The 14,265-nt window shown below is 40.2% G+C and overlaps 1 protein-coding gene across 2 annotated transcripts in view; it reads left to right on the top strand.

Annotated features, from left to right (window-relative positions):
• LOC130077301 (uncharacterized) overlaps positions 1–14,265 on the top strand; it is a 235,097-nt gene that overhangs the window by 67,545 nt on the left and 153,287 nt on the right. The gene's annotated exons all lie outside the window — the stretch shown is intronic.

Below are 14,265 nucleotides of genomic sequence, written 5' to 3'. Positions count from 1 at the left end.
TAGCTTTACACATGCACACACTTTGTACTAAAGGTAAATCCAAAATAGTGATGTCACTTTCTAAGCAGAGGGATGTTGTGCAACCCTATGGAATATAGTCCACACATGACAAATGAGGTAATAATCAATATTTCAGAATAATTCAAACTCAGATATTGGTGTGTGATATCTGAGTTTTAATTATTTGACTACAAATCTCACCTCATCATTCCTCCCAGTGATTATTTCCAGGATAAACTGAGATGCCCCCAAAGCTGACTTCTTAAAACTGACTAAATATTTAAAAAGAGCCAAAAGAGCCGTTCTTTTGAACGGCTCTTTGAAAGGAACGGATCGCAAAGATCCGGATCCCCTCAAAGAGCCATAAATCCCATCTCTAGTTTGACGTCCTTCCTACGGGATTCGGCAAAAGTTTAATTTATCAGCTGGCTCCGATGGTCACTAAGAAGATGGGACACAATGAAAACCCTGTGGTCGTTGTGGTTTCTCCTTTGGTCGCACTCATGGAGGACCAAGTAAAAGAAGCAACAGTTGTTATTTTACTTCTTCCAGCGTGCGTGCATTTAAATTCTGTAGTTGACAACTGTGCTATGCAAAGTAGTTGACTTAATGCGTTGCTCTGATTGGTTGTAGGTCTATCCAATTGAGTGCAGAGGTTTTTTTTTTCCTGGTTCGGTTAAGACACGCCTCATAATCAAAGCCCTATGGAGCAGTATCAGACTCACATTCTGACTAGAATATGAGTATGACGAAGTCAGGCTAGCATGTGTCCACATTTTAATCTTAACCGTTCTATTTCATCAGAAACGATTTTGAAACAGGGCTTTAAGTGTAAAATACCAAACTTGTCCCTTAAATTCTTGGCTATAGCCAAGTGGTTATATAACCACTTGTAAACTTATGTTCACCAATTATATTATGTGGGGGTTAAATGACCAAATATGGAAGTTGAAGATAATTCGTCTGAAACAACATCATCAACTCTTATTGATTCGAATTGCATCGCTGTTTTGACCATCTGTTACATATAGCCACTTTGATATAGCGGTCTGTCGCGCTAACCGCGAGCACCCAATCTAACTGTACTCAGCAGCACTGAACTCATGACAATAAACTATTAATAAAGTAAAAAGAAATGCCTTCGACACATAGGCTACATTTGTATTATGTATATCAGTGTTTATACTCAAAGTGTGTAATGTGCATTTTGTTTCAGTTACCTGAAAAGAAGTATGATATAGTTGGGAAAGAATGCTGATGTGACGGCTTCCCGTTGCTGTATTTACTACGAATGAAGCACATCACAGGCGCACGCCCAACTGAAGCAAGGAATGACGTCATGACGCCGATATGCCAAAATAAAAGAACTTATTTATTAACACTCTTTTTTTCACATAAAGCACAAATAAGAAATTAAATAATATTTAGTAGTATTAGAAAAATAACATTTAACAATTTTATAATGAATTTGAAGAAGAAATTGTACAAACGTGTAGGCTATCTTCAAGGAAAGGGAAAGAAGACTTAAAAAACATACCACACACAACAGGGCTTAAAAAATTGAGAATATAACCAACTTTAGCGGACATTTATACCCACGTGAGTGCGGATTTCAACGCTGTTTGTCACTTTGCCTATAGGCAAATATATTATAATATATTATATACACTATAAATAAGTGACAAGTAGTAGGCCTAGCAGCTACTCGCCCTGTTGTTAATTTGGTTGCCATGACTTCGCGTGGGACGACGTCCTGTCAGTTGCTCGAGAGGGAGGGGATGACAGCTTATTTGACACATAAAAGTCTTATTCCGTATTGAACTGATACGGAACGCACTTTGTTCCGTATTTTTGAGAATCAATTTCAGTGCAAATCCATGACAGACACATATAGCTTCTAAAATATAAATGTCAGACAGACTATGAATGAACGAAGACCTGCTATAATGGAAAATTCGGGGACCTGGCGCCCCCTTGGCTGGCTCTGACGTGTAATGACGTAGAGTTGGCTCATTGGTCGCACGCAGCTCGCACGTCAGAGGCGCCCGCGCCATTGGTTGTGCTGTTGCCGCTGCTTTCCACTGCACACGACAGATCGCATACGATTGTCGTATTTCGCCTCCTAGTGTCAGTCGAACGGAACTTTGAAATTGGTCGTGAAGCAACCGTTAAGTTACCCTCGGATATTCACAATGGTTAAATTAATGATTTTTAATGAATGTGCTGTAATGCATGCATGAATATCCACACAAAACAAATGACCCTCAATACATCTAAAATAAAAACATTGTAGATTTTATAGAGCTAATCGATATAATTATTGATTTAATAATTTTTTTTTTAAATCTGCCATAATTATTAATAACCGTCATTTGACAGAAATAGCGTTTACAGAATAAAAATGATGCACTTGTTTATACAAAAACAGGTAATTGGTGAAATGTGCTGTCAGTTATTAAAATTGCATATTACATGTGCATCAGACACCTGTGTGTGTTTACAGGGGATTCACGAGAGAGACGGACATTTTGCAGGCCATGCAGCAGTGAAGAAATGGACCAAAACAGTGGAGATGTAAGCTGCGCATCCCAAATAAGGGGAGTGGCAACGCTATTAGCGTCCACAGTGTTTTACTCATGATGTGCCGGGGAAGAGAAACACCTGTGTTGCATTAGCAATCAGGAATCAAAGTTATAAAGGTACGATGTATTTGTTGTTGTGCTGGGGGGTTTTTCTGTGGCTGCTGCTGAGTTCCTCGCCGAGGCTACCGTGCCGGGACGTGGGTTGGAGATAGACGCGTGCGAATAGCGACTGGGAGGGATATTGTGCTGGGGTTTTCCCCTCTTAAGTTTGGCGGCCGCCGTTGATTTCCTTGAATGCGGGAACCCACGTCCGGTAGCGGGTAAGGAAGCCAGCAGTACACTCTCATTTGATTGTGGTTGATGTCTGTGTTGGTATTGTGTTTTTTCGCCGGGGAGGCCCTAATTTATGTATGCAACTATTGGTCCCCCGGCGCCATTTGTGTGTAAAGTGAGCGTGTGTGTGAGTAAGAGTAGAACCTGTAAATCACCCTTATTACGAGTTGGGGTGGTTACAGATCTCTTCCTCTATGCAGGGGCGCAACTACCCCGTGTCAGAGGGGTATGCAGCAACAATTTTTGCGCCTCTTTTAGTTAGTGTCTGTCTACATTACACTACTACATAATAATATAATATTAATCCCATGATAGTAATAGCCATAGGCCTATATTGTAAAACAAATGCACTGAAAAATAAAGGAAACTTTCATAATTAGTTTTGTACTAATTTCTATACTTGAAAGATATAAGCACATGATGAAAAAAATGATGTGTGTCAGAAAAAAAAACTAACACTGACTTTTTTTGACCAATGCATTACACCGGCACCCAGCGCCGCCAATTAAGCAAAAAAAAAAAAAAAAAAAAAACCGAATGGGCCGCCGATGTACGAGTTTTATGGGCCGTTAAGACAAAAAAAAAAGTATGAGATGTATCGGCCGAAAAAACACATCGGCCTACCGGGAATCTCCCGGTAGTCCCGATGGCCACAGAGATATAGATAGCCTACATGCCTGGATGTCATGTCACACTTTAAATCCTACCTGGTGGCTTTCAGCATGCACTTATTTAGCTGCTGTCGCATCAGTTGACATGCCATCTCATTTTCCCCCTTTCTTTTTCTATTTTTAGTCCCACAGCATTTTGTTTTATCCATCTTTTTCGACGACAACTCACTACTCGTACCTGCTCGCTCAGCGCTCACGGCGCCCCCGCCCGCTCGCGATATCACCCCGCCCCCCTTCTCCATGAGGGCGCCTACTCTAGCCTGTTAGTCCTCTAAAATTTTATATAACAAGAAATGCAGAAATTATTTTAAAAACGCACAACAGCAGTACAATATATATATATATATATATTTTTTTTTTTATGAATTAATTTTTTTTTTTTTTTTTTTTTTACCATCGCTTCGGCGCCCCCCATGGTGCTGCGCCCCTATGCGCCGCATATAGCGCATACCCACTTTTTGCGCCACTGCCTCTATGATCTAGTTCTTGTTCCTTTGCACCTTGACTTGCACTGGGCTTTGGCTGTAAGTAATTTATGAATAGTAATGCCTTTGTAACACATTGTTTCCATATTTATACTGTATGATTAAAAGTGTAAAAATTTTATATTTACCTTTACACTATTTTTTTTTACCTTTGACCTCCATTGCTTATCACCAGGTAATTTATTTCCAGTGCTATGACTCCATGGTCAGAGACATGATGAGATCTGCCAGATATTGTTGTGAGTTATGTCCAATTAGAACTTTGGTTTTAACCTGAAACGGCTTTGAAGGCATGTATGCATGTCTCGTGTGATTATTTAACAGGAAATACCTCATGGAGGAGAACAAAATCAAAAAAGCCTGCTGCTTTGAGGCTTCCAGATGGACCATCGGCCGAATAAGAACCAACGTATGCATGCCCTCATATAATAAGTTATACAAATATTCTTTAAACTGTGCCCTTTTGTTTACCGTTATACTTACTTGGAATTTTGTTTCTAGGCAATTCCCAAACAGCCAAATGGAAATGACTGTGGTGCTTTTATCTGCAAATATGCAGACTTCCTTTCTCAAGGAAAGCCACTTACTTTCAGACCGGTACATGACCAAGCTAAGCTACAATATTTATATTTCTCACAAACCTGATTCTTAACACTTGTTTGACTTTATGGTAACACTTTAGAATACTGTTTCTTACTTACTGCATAACTAATAAGGAATTAGGTCATTCTTTATTAACGCTTAAGTCACTACTGTTAACTACTAAGGAAGATGTGTTAACTAATCAGTATGTAATATAATTTTATGATTGTGTTAATATCTGTCTGTTTGATTACAGGTGCTGTGAGAAAAAACTCGGTGACGCGGTCAGCCACAGATGCGGAGGTCACCAAGCATGCTATCCTCCATCCACACAAACTGAGTAATAGGAGAAATGATTACATTAAACCATCTTTTTATTGAACTTCTTGTTGTTCACCAGTTATTCATTTTCTGATATTTTAGCTGTACATAGTGCTGTATTTCATTGAAGTTGTAGCCTAATAGATCAAATATGTTATGTTTACACCGACCTAGGCCTATAAAGCACTAAATTAGGTTTTGACCACAAAATGAATGTAGATTAGCCTGGCCCACAGAGGCTACTTAACAAACCAGAATAGGTTATAACCTATAACTTTCCATAAATGTAAATTTTATATTTCCATTGAGTAGTGATTACTTTTGTACAGTAAATTGATGTCTTGTATCGAAACTTTTATGTTAGGCCTATTTACAATATTGTTAGGTTAAAAATACAAGGCGATGCAGATTTAAGCTTAGGTCTATATTGCTGTAGTAGCCTACTAGCCTAGGCTAGCCCTATAGTTTTTGGTTTTATCCTATAGTTTAGTTTATCCTATTTTATCCTACAGCAAGAACAGAAGGGATTTTAAAAATTAGATAAACGGGTCCAAAACGGACCCGGGCCAGATGAGCCAGAATTTTATGAGTCCGTTGCGGGTCCGCGGCGGATGTATGTATCAATTTGCGGGTCCCAAACGGACCCGCCGCAGAGGTAAGGTTTTAATGGCGGATGCGGAGCGGATGCAACGCGGAGCCACTGCGGGTCCGCGATCCGCCTCCGTTGCGGATCCGTCACTGCGAGCAAGTGGACGCCGATACGGGTCCGTTTCGCGGGTCCGTTCCGGAAGCCACGATACCTCCGCGGCAGATCCGCCGCGGAGTCCTTTTGCTGTGTGGGTTATCTTAAAGGAATTCTATCATTTGACAACTGCGTGTTGATGTTTGATGGTTTTATTGTTTATTGTGTTTTGTCAGTAAAGCCGGCTTATTTTTCCATTTCTACCAGAAAGACTCGGGAGAATAAATACTGTAACAATAATACATTTATTGATAGCCCAGCAAGCAATAAAGTTCTTTGGCGTAGGCCCCGTCCATAGCTCGCAATCCGAGGGTCCGGACTCTGCATTTCCTACTTGAAGACGAAGGCAGGGGCGCAGCCGACCCCCTGTGAGGTATAGGAAGGGACCATCCTGGTGGTGGTGGGGAGGATGGAGGGGAAGGGACCATCCTGGTGGTGGTGGGGAGGATGGAGGTGAATGAAAGCGTCAGCATCTGCGAACTCAAACATGTGTAAGTACTGGTGTTTTATACCGCAAGTCTTAAGCCTGGAACACACCAAGCCGACGGTCGGCCGTCGGGCAGTTTTTGTGCGTCGGCCGACTGAGTTTCCTCGGTGTGTTCTGCACGGTTCCGTGCCGTCGGCTGAAATTGGTCCTCGTCGGCTTTGTTTCGGCCGATTCGAAATGTTGAATCGGCGTCGGGCCGTCGGTGAAAGAGGGAACTCTGATTGGCTGTTCAGCTTAGTGAAAGAGTCAATGCACGAGAATAATAGCAAAACAGCGAGCAAAGAAGTCAAAACTCTACAGATAGAAGGCTGTTCTTATGTTACGTCATCTTACCTGAGTGTTCCCTGCCGAATATTTCAATATTAACACGAGCGGAGTGGAATAAAGAAAGTGTTTAGCAGGATTGATATTTAAAACGGTAAGCACGCACTGCTTTGTTTATGGTTTGTGTATCTGCAGCCGACAGCGTCGGTTTCCCCTTTTTGAATGACGAATATAGAGAATATATCTGAAGAAATAGACAGTTGTCTCATTTACATGCAGGCGCAGAACGGAGATATATCCAGCTGCAGACCCGCAGCACCACCAGTTTCAGAACCCCAGTGCCAGAACCCCAGCGCCAGAACCGGAAGTGAGGGAGGGGCGGAATTATTTACAATGACACAAGCATGGTTATTTTTGCAAGTATTTAAAATTGTTGCACCTTTTAAATAATATTTAGGGTATGTTTTTGTTACACAGTGAGTCACTGCTCGTTGTATGAACTATAACTGGTATGTGACAAATAAAGAGCAAGCTCGTGTTGTTTGAAGACGTGAGAGTGCGCGCGCGCGCGGCCAGCGCTCTCTCTCTCTCTCTCTACTCTCTCTCTGCTCGTTAAGCGCCCTGTCATGCGCAGCAGTCATTCTACTCTACATCACTCACCGATCAAAATAGGCTTTGGCGGGACAAAAATTTGCTTTGGTGGCCGCCAAAAAGCGGACGATCTGACGGGTTTTAGAAGATTAAATACAACCCGAAACTAAAAAACAGACCCGACCTCTATTTGAGACCGGCCTTATATTTACCCAGACCAGCCACACCAGGCGTGTAAAGAGACAATCGTCTATTTGGGACTCGGCTATTATTTGAAGTACGGTACATTTTTATTGTTTCTTTTAAAACAATGCTGGATTTTCTCTCTCTTTTTAGATTTTTGACATTATTTTACATAAAGAAAAATGCATGCTGCACATGTTCTTGTGAAATAAAGTATATTTTATATAAAATGCCCATAAGTTTCAAGCATTATTTTTCACCATCATGATCAGGAAGTAACTCTCATAATACAATGAAACGGATAACTATATAGAATTATATTACACAAAATCAATGTTTTAAAATGCTTATTGTACTATACCAGATTAACTGAACTGAAAAAAATCGACGTTGATAACGTGTTGTTTATGACAATTAAAAGTAAATTACACTAAAAATTTTAATTACAAATATCAATATAGCTTTTTTTAAGCAACACAAAAATTGCGCTTGTTACGCTGGCAGTTTCGATGACGTCACTGGCATGGTAGGACACGCAAAGGTGCATAGGCAACAGCTGTAGGTCCTAATAGGCCTTTTTCACGGAAGTTAGAGCGCACATCCGGTTCAGCGATTGTTGTGTAAAGCGACTTCCGGTCGAAACAACAATGGCTGAAGCAACATCGAGGTGTCACTGTAGCGTCCCTCATTGCACAACTAATAAGCAGCGACAACCATATTTGAGTTTTCATGCTTTTCCAAGCGACGACTGTCAGACAAAGAAGTGGATGCATGCTATTAGACGCGTAGAAGGCCCACTGTTTAAGATCCTTAGAGGCAGCACGTTTGTTTGTAGCCGGCACTTTACCGACGCTAATTACACTGCCGCTACTGGTCGTAAGCGCCTCAGAAAAGGGGCTGTCCCGTCCCGATTTAAGTGGAACAACTGGGGAGAAACTTCACGAGAGTCGGTTTACAAAAGAATTCGAGTTCAAACCATAGAAACCTTTCCTATCCCTTCCTCTGACGACACCCAAGACGACGAAATCGATAGTGAGGTAACAGCTGGAGCAGATCATGACTATGCATTCACTCCTCTTCCAGGTACACTGTAAAAAGTGAATATGGGTGTAAGTTGGATAACTAGAATTATTTGAGTCTATTTACTTCGTATTTCTGCTTTCCTAATCGTAATTGATTATTGTACACTCATTCAACTTGAACGCATAGAAATTCACAGACACTCAAATATCTCACTTTCACCCAAAGTATAATTTCCCTTTAAGGACCTCCGCGTCAGACGGTTTTTTTTTTCTGACGTCATGACGCACGAGCCTGACTGGAACTTCTGCTCAACCGCCATTTTCTTTTTCTCTCGCACTCGGATGAATAAGGTAGGTTGGAAGTTTGTTTTAATTAATATACTCGAATATGCAACTTTTGGACGTGTGTTTTAGTTGTTTATGAGTTAATTAATGTTGTTTGTGAACATGAATACTAACGCAATCGTAGGCCTACGATTGCGAAATAGCGTTAACGTTACTGAATATGTAACTTACACAGGATGTGGTATACTATTTACTCGTTTGTTTTATAAAAATGTGTTCATTTTGGATCTTGGAAGTATGTGTAATAAAATAATTTTAAAATTGATGCCTCCTTAACCGTCTGTGCCCGCGCGAGATATTGGAAATGCTTTGGGCGGGAAGTGCTCGGGGAGCGGGACTAAATGCTCGAATTTGAATTCCTGCAGTATAATATTGAGTTTGCTTTTAAAGTAATGTTTGTCTGTTCTTTTATTTGCCTTTGAAACGTTAGCTCTGATTTATTCATCGACTTTTTTTCGCCCAAAATGATGTTGAAAGTCTGTGATAAAAGTCATTGGGTGTGTCTCAATCAGCTCCCTAGTTCGGTAATCAGGGCACTGATCAGGGAGTCAGCACATTGACTGATTCCCTGATCAGTGCCCTGACTAAGTTACTGAACTAGGTAGCTGTGCTTAACGCTAGCTTCATTTGCCTAGCTCGAGGTGTTTCATCCGCCTAGCTCGAGGTGTTTCATGCAGAAAAAAAATGTCAGGGTTTTCTTTAGTAGAAAATTATGTTTTTTTTGTAGAAATAGTAGTATTTTCACAACTAATGAATTACTTGACCTGTAGCAAACCATTTTCTACCACTTAAGTTAAATACTACAACATTTTTCTCCCCTTAGGACCGAAAGCGTTTTACCTGTTTTACGACTGAGGACACACCTTGCTATAACGTTACATGGTAAGTCATTTCTATTAATTTAAGCAATTTCTAATTTCTTCTATAATTGATAATAGATTATATGAATTACTAATGTTGGATATGTTTGAATAAATTCCATCTAATGTTATTGACTTGCATTTTATCCTAATTAAGAATTTTCAAACTAAAATTGGCATTAACTCACCCTTATGACATCCCGAATGCATGTGCCTTTTTTTGATTTTCAGAAATATCTCTTTTGTTAGTTTATACAGTGTAAACCAATTTTGAAGCTCGAAATGATTATATGGCGTGACATGTATTGTGCATTTTTTCTTTTCCAGTTTAGCTTTCCAATAATATATCACCTTATAGTACTGCAAGAAAATACTGCACCTTAATAGAGAGCGTGATGGTGTTGCCAGGAACGTTTATATATTATACCGTATTTTCTGCACTATAAGGCGCACTTAAAAGCCTTTAATTTTCTCAAAAAAACGACAGTGCGCTTTATAATCCGGAGCGCCTTCTATATGGATGGAACACACGTTCACCAAGACGGGGAGACAGCGCCGGGCGACTTACGCCACTATCTGCCAATGGATCGTGGATGCCTGGGCTGATATATCAGTCTCAACTGTGATCCGAGCTTTCACGAAGGCAGGAATAATCTCTTTATTCAGCCAGCTCACATACCCGTATTTACTTCCGGTTGTTAAGAGGCTAAAAGCAGGTTTAAAACTTGTCCCGTTTAAGTCAACAGGGTGCAAATTTTAAAAAAGAGGATAACACGGTGTAGGCAACACTGGTTTTTGTCGTTGTTATCTGTACTGACTAGGCATGTGCCGGTATCAAATTTTCATGCTGCGATTAATTGATTGAGCTTTTATCACGGTATACGGTATTATCACGATATTTTAATTGCACAAGAGAAACAGATGGATTGGGGGTATCTAAAAAAACTTGCATCACAATGTGTAATTGTGATTGTCAAAACATTAATTTTATTTTTTAGTGACAACATGTTACAATGTTTACATGGTACAGTTACTGAGGCTACTGTTTGTATTATTGCTTAACACCATTTTCACGATTTCAATTAAATTCTTGGATTTAATTTCAATCTTGATTCAATATTGACTCATTTGGATAAATATTAGGTAGGCTACAGTAGATAGCCTGCATTTAAATTTTTCTCAAGAAAAAATATCTCACATAATGCTGTAAACATACAGAGAGAAATTAAATATAATGCATACAATATAAATATAATAATAATATAAATATAAAAATGTAATATGCCGTAATTTTCATTATAATAACAATTATATAATGACAAGTAAACATATATTAAAATATGTAATATAGTGCACATATTTAGCAAAATACTCCTCTCTATAGCTATTTTCTTATAGTCAACTAACATTAAATGGCTTTCCTGAGGTAAATGTAACGTTCTGTGACATAATTGTTCTCCTGCAGTTTTATTGACCTCTTTCCGTGGTTGAAAAACACTGATTGATCGAAAGTGCGTACCTTTCGGTGGGTTGTACTGTATCTTTAATAAAAAGTAACAGATGATCGGTTTACTTGAACTGAGGCGCGCGATCTGTCACGTCACATTTACAAGCAGCAAAACAGTATTTACTGTCTGAATTTCGTTATAAAATGGACAGAACCTGAGAGCTGATGTTTTTTTCATATCAAAAGTAACCTGCTCTGTCTAGTCTGTCGGTGTCAGTGTCCTCTTTGCTCCGCGATTTTTCTCTGCGTGAGAAAATGGATGTGTGGCGCGAGACCGTGTGAAAGTGTCAATTGCGTGAGTCTCAAGATGAATGCGTGAGAGTTGGCAGCCATGCGGGGGATAAATAGTCGGCAGCGTTCCTCCTTCCGCCGTGCTTCTTCTCCACGTGAGGATTGTTTACGTTAGACTAGAGTGCGCACTGCATGCACACAGTGCTTATACATGTGATGTGGGGATTGTTTACATCAAAGTGCGCACGTGTTTTGCGCAGCATACGCATTGTTTTTTAAGCGGTTGATGGAAAATAAGCTGATGCGCGTTCTAAAAATCTAAATTCGGATCTATTATTTTTCACGGTATTTTGAAGTCCCCGCGATAACAATATCGTGCATATTCATTACCGCGATTTATCGCATTACCGAATACCGGCACATGTCTAGTACTGACAGCACTCCAAATTTACAAAAAATGAGCTCAATGTTAAAATTGACCAGAGTTCTCCTTTAATGTTTGAACAACGTTACCATGGGAGTGAACGGAGTTATCAGAACGCTTAATAAAGTTTCACTTTATCTGACTGTTTTGTTGACATTTGTTGACATCTAGCACATCTAGTGGATGCATTAACGCAAACCCAGTCAAACGTTTGACTGCAGTATCTTATGCGCCTTATAATCCGGTGCGCCCGGAAAAATATTGTATGGTAGTCAATGGCGAGAGACAACAAACATTTTGATCCCGTTTGAATTGTGCCCTGAATTACACATATGATGTTTGTCAATTTAAAAGATACATTTTAAAGTCAAGAAAGTCGCAGTTTGATGTAAAACTGTTGAGGTATAAGACTGTGAAAATACGTAATTACAAAGACTACAAACCCAAAAGGAGAGCATGTGACGTCTTACCTTTTTTCTCAATGAATGAAGCTAACGTCTGTCATCTTTTCTATAGTCTAACGTTATAATCGTAACGTTACGCCGTCATGTGTGTTTTGTACCAGACTGCACACACACAAGCTCGGTGACGTACATAGTGCGAGACGAGAGATGTAGTTCATTGAGCGATTTTCACATACTCTTCTGTTTTATGACAAACTGCGACTTTCTTTACTTTCATAGTTATCTTTCAAATTGACAAACATCATATGTGTAATTCAGGGCACAGTTCAGACGGAATAAAAGATAAGTTGTCTCTCGCCATTGACTACCATGCATATTTTTTCCGAAATAAGGTCCCATGAGCCGGAAGCGGAGGGGAGGGACTTAGGCTCTCTATAGGACAACTTAGTTTGAATAAACGAGCAGACACTGATTAGCTTGCTCTACGTTTATTTAAAATAATCAGCAAGACAACTAGAAGTGAAATGTGCTTTCCATTAAATGAATCACTCACAGTAAACAAATCCTTAACAAAAAAACTTTGCAGTGAACTTTGCAATGTAGACGCGCAAACTGGGTGCCGGTGCGGTGAGACATATATGCTCGGGCAGATTCGGCTTGAAGTCGTTCATCCTCGGATGCGGCGCAGCGCACGCTGTTACAAAAAAAGCCGTGCACATCGGCAGGCGAAATGGGGTCTTGCACCCAAAGCTTAAACGGAGGTCTGAAATCTCTCCCCCTTTACCGATCAGAGCGCGCGCTGACACGTACGAGCGCGAAAGTGTGCGTGGCAAAAATGACGTCATTGCGGTGTGGGCAGTCGTGCACCCAAAGCGCACGACTGCCCACACCGCAATGACGTCATTTTTGCCACGCACACTTTCGCGCTCGTACGTGTCAGCGCGCGCTCTGATCGGTAAAGGGGCAGAGATTTCAGACCTCCGTTTATTAAGGAGATCTCCAAGATTTCTCTTCTTGGGGAGGGGGTGGTGCACAGACCTCTCCCGAATCATCTCCAGCAGTAGCAGCCTCCGAAGCACCACTAACTCCGCCTCCGTTTCCCTCGTAAGCTGATATTAGTATTTAAATATTCTCTATGATAAAAAATGTTTGTAAAAAAATATTTTAATAACATGGTTTTTGCGGTTCTAATGACGGTGTTCAACTATAACCGTCGGTCTCACGGTTATATAATAACAAATGCCCGGAATCATAGGCAAATCAGTGCTCGATCACGCCGAGTGATGATCACGCAGTGTGAATGATCAAAGATGCGATCTTAGAGTATCGTAGATGAGTCGCCGATGCCTGTGAGATATTTGGCATGCTAAATATCTGGACCTGTCGGTGATTAAAAAAAATGACATTATCGATGACCTACAGCCAATAAGAGATTAAGAAACAGGGCAGCGGGAGGTTCAGGGAGGAGATATAGACTAGAATATCAGTATTTTAATAGATATATTTACAATTATATCAAGCAGAAATAAAGCATAAACATTTGCTTGACCAGACGCAACAGCAGCACAATTCCAGTTTCGCGCGAGAACTCCGGTTTGACACACGCGTGATCTCGCGTTGTTTCCTTGTCACTTCAAATACAATTGGCACAGTTTGGATGACATGATAGTGAGTTTTTGCCAGAAAACTTACTTTAAGTAAAGAGTAATTTTTATTTTTCATTCCAGGGTTGCACTTAATGTGGAAATGTAAAGACTGTGGGGGGGTCTATACAAGAAGATCTGAACTGCTCAAACATTACAAACTTAACCACAAGCATTATGGACGCGGATCCACTTATCCATGCACTTATTTAAACTGTGTATGCAGATTCAAGACTTGGAATGCTTTATTAAGCCATTTATCCAGAAACCACCCTGTCCAAAGGTTACCCAAAGAACCCCTAACCACTTTCAGCTGTCATATTTGTTTTCATCAACTTTCAGCCGAAAAGGATTATTTTCAACACATCTTTCACCATCTGAAAAACAAGGAGACCATAACATGTATGTACAAGGACTGTACCTACAAAACTAATGTTTATGTGAATTTTAAAAGTCACAAACATAGAAGACACTCTGGAGCAAGTGATTTCAAGCATGGGATTGTTGAAAACAAAATTTTAAACTCTGGCAGTGAGTCATTCAGAAGTATTTCATGTGATATTTCAGATGATGAAATACCTTGCAGCG

The sequence above is a fragment of the Rhinichthys klamathensis genome, unplaced genomic scaffold, assembly GCF_029890125.1.
Source record: "Rhinichthys klamathensis goyatoka isolate OS25496 unplaced genomic scaffold, OSU_Roscu_1.1 h1tg000727l_1, whole genome shotgun sequence".
NCBI lineage: Eukaryota > Metazoa > Chordata > Actinopteri > Cypriniformes > Leuciscidae > Rhinichthys > Rhinichthys klamathensis.
The sequence above is the reverse complement of the archived record's forward strand: the minus strand, read 5'-3'. Positions and strand labels throughout refer to the sequence as shown.